The 2,910-nt window shown below is 42.1% G+C and overlaps 1 long non-coding RNA gene across 1 annotated transcript; it reads right to left on the bottom strand.

The window, feature by feature from the left end:
• Positions 1–1,675: 1,675 nt before the first annotated feature.
• On the bottom strand, positions 1,676–2,685 carry LOC106382152. The gene is made up of 2 exons (XR_007331866.1): positions 2,584–2,685; positions 1,676–2,367 (listed from the first exon to the last, which is right to left on the bottom strand). It is a non-coding gene; the product is annotated as an uncharacterized LOC106382152 (long non-coding RNA).
• Between the last annotated feature and the right edge of the window lie 225 nt (positions 2,686–2,910).

Genomic DNA, 2,910 nt, shown 5'->3' with positions numbered 1-2,910 from the left:
GGAGACTGGAAGCCCTAGCCGTCGACTCCCTCTCTCTCTCTCCCGCGCCGCCTCTCTCTTCTTTCTCTCTCTTCGCCGCGCCTCTCTCTTCTCTCTCTCTCCTCGCCGCGCCTCTTCTCTCTCTCTCTCTCTCTCTCCGGTCGCGTCTCTCTCTCCTCGCCGTGAGCACCGCGAGAGGTGGTGGTGGCCGCGTGGTGTCATAGATCTCAGATCCCGTTTCTCTTACCTCTTATTCTCAGATCCAGATCCAGAACTTGGCTAAGGTGAGGTGTTCTATTCCAGATCTTGTTCATGTTCTTTTATACTGTTGAATGAGGAATTAGGATGGTTTAGATCCTGATTGATGTGAGGTTGATAGATCATACTGCATAAGAACGCTCGTACTGATTAAGGACAGTAAATGGATTGTTTGTGTTGATTGAATGATGAATGAGTGATTGGTTGATGAACTATTCTTGATTGTGGTTGAAAGCTAGGATGCTTAGAAGGAATTAAACGTAGGGTAATAAGAGAACTGTTAACCGGTCTGGTTAGATGAATGATAGGATATCAATGAATGATTGTTAAATGGATTGAGTGGGACACCGAGAACGGGTGGCGTCTAAAAAGGAAAGTAAGAAAGAGTCTAAGGGTTAAAGGAAAAAGGAAATGATAAGAAAAAGGAAAGTTAAATGATTGTGATACGAACCACCGAGGAACTGGTGGGGAGTATGGGAAATGAATAGAAATGGAATACGAACCACCGAGGGACTGGTGGGGAGTATGGGAAAACGCGGCGGCCGTAGCGTTCAAAACGGCAGGTTAAGAGTAGAGGCGCCGGTAAGATTGAGTCACGCCGAGTCTTGGCGGGAAGGGGCCGTAATACACTGCAAAGGGTATAGACTACATCCAAGGGAACCGGATGCCGAGTGTACGAGGGCAGGCGGCTCCACAGGAACGCAGCAAGAAAAGGGGAGGGTTGATCCGCTTGAGCTGTGTAGGTCCTAGAGTTATAGGATGAATGGAGTCTTAATTAATAAACCGTATTCTATGATTGAGTGATGACTGAGTTCATTACAGTGCTTGATTGTGAAATGAAACTTAATAACTAGCTGATAGGTTGCATCGACTGAGTGTAGTGACTAGACGGTTCTCGTTTCGCATTGAACCGTATAAAGGCTCATGGGGGAGACTGGTCTAGAATCGCCTCACTGAGTATTAGTACTCACCCCTCTTTTCCCTCTCCCCTTTTTGCAGAACTATAAGTGGAAATGTCAACGGTAAGGAAGGAAATGCAACTGAAACTCATGGGACCAGAAACGGGACACACGGAGATGTCGGGAAAATAGACATGTGTGTCCTAAACCCCGCGCCCTGGAACCCCGGTTGGAAATGGGGAGGGGCGGGTGTTTCAGATGATCACAAAACAACTGCATATGGAAAGAAAAAAAAATTCATTTTTTAGAATCTCGTAAAAGATAAGATGAGAATAGAAGAAACATACATAGAAGATAAATATGTAGCAAGCACCATATATATGTGACACGTCGAGGATAGTTTAGTGCTAACAAACAGCTAGCACCGAGACCCCTCTACAACTCTTCCGCGGAGACTGATAAGTTTGAGCTTAAAATTCACTAAGAACAAGGCAGATCGTCGGATCATGAAAAGAGGGAGTAATAGTACAGACGAGAGAGATAGGGAAAAAGATATTTCTTGTAAATTGTTTGGTACCCTTCCCACATAGGTTGCTAAAGTACTCATAAAATAAAATGTAAAACGACATCATCATATTAATAAAGTCTTGAGTTAGTTATTCATCCATCAAACGTCCTCTTTCTGGTAGCTATTGGAATAAATAGCTCAGAACTTTCGGCACATGCTGCTGGCGGAAAGAAGGTATCAGGATGTTCAATGGCAAAATAGAAATCTCTCACTGCCAAAGCTTCAATAATATCCCGGACCTTGTGTTCTTCTAGGATTTTTTGGTTTTTTGTGATTATCAGCACATTTGTTCCTGCAGGATAATGGCTCATTGCCCAGAAAAGAAGCTCCACTAACATCATGTTCATTCGAGCAACTCTGTCCCCTGGAATAGTAAGATCAACATATATATACATAAAAGGAAGAAAAACAAAGAGATAGAAAGATAGTGAGAGAAGAGGGGTAAGTAAAGCGTAAAACACCTTCAAATTTTGGAATAAATTCCGGCTTCCAAATATTGGTCAAGCAAATCTTGGGGGATGGTTATCTTTAGGCCAAAGTAACCGTTGATTTTAATCCGCCCTCGATAACCTTCTTTCTCAATAGCTGTACGATATTCTTTAAACAAAAGAGGATCAGGGATTGAGAAATCCTCCGCGTCGAACATAACATACGTGGAGCGCACTGCGAGTAGAAGGAATATCAAGACACACTTATGAAACACAAAAATAAAAATTTCGTGAAAACAAGAAATTTTGTCAATAATCTAACAGGTCGATCAGAAGAAATCTACTCTATGTCTAATTAATCACATGTACGAACGAAATTTTATTATGACAAATGGATCGGATGAAATCTAATCATTATGACACACAATTTCGAGAAAGGGATCGATCTTACACATCTCTTTTCTCTGTGGCTGGGGAAAAGTCTGTCCATCGTTCGTCGGTGCCCGTGGACATGGTTCGACTCTGCGAGCAAGAAAATAGGAGAAGCCTCTCGTGGAAAATTTTTGCTGCCGATAAGAGACTTAGGTTTAAACCTGCCGCAACCTCTCCTCTAGCGTCTATCTATGTATAAAGGCCCATGTGTTTTCTATGGGCCAGGCCACCCAGATATCACATTTGTAAAACAAATTAAATGTGAAATAATCTCTTTAAACACTGGGAAAATGAGTATTTAATTATTAACTATTTGAAATACGCTTTAAGTTTAATATCAACGTAT

The sequence above is a fragment of the Brassica napus genome, unplaced genomic scaffold (assembly GCF_020379485.1).
Source record: "Brassica napus cultivar Da-Ae unplaced genomic scaffold, Da-Ae ScsIHWf_150;HRSCAF=268, whole genome shotgun sequence".
Lineage (NCBI taxonomy): Eukaryota > Viridiplantae > Streptophyta > Magnoliopsida > Brassicales > Brassicaceae > Brassica > Brassica napus.
The sequence above is the reverse complement of the archived record's forward strand: the minus strand, read 5'-3'. Positions and strand labels throughout refer to the sequence as shown.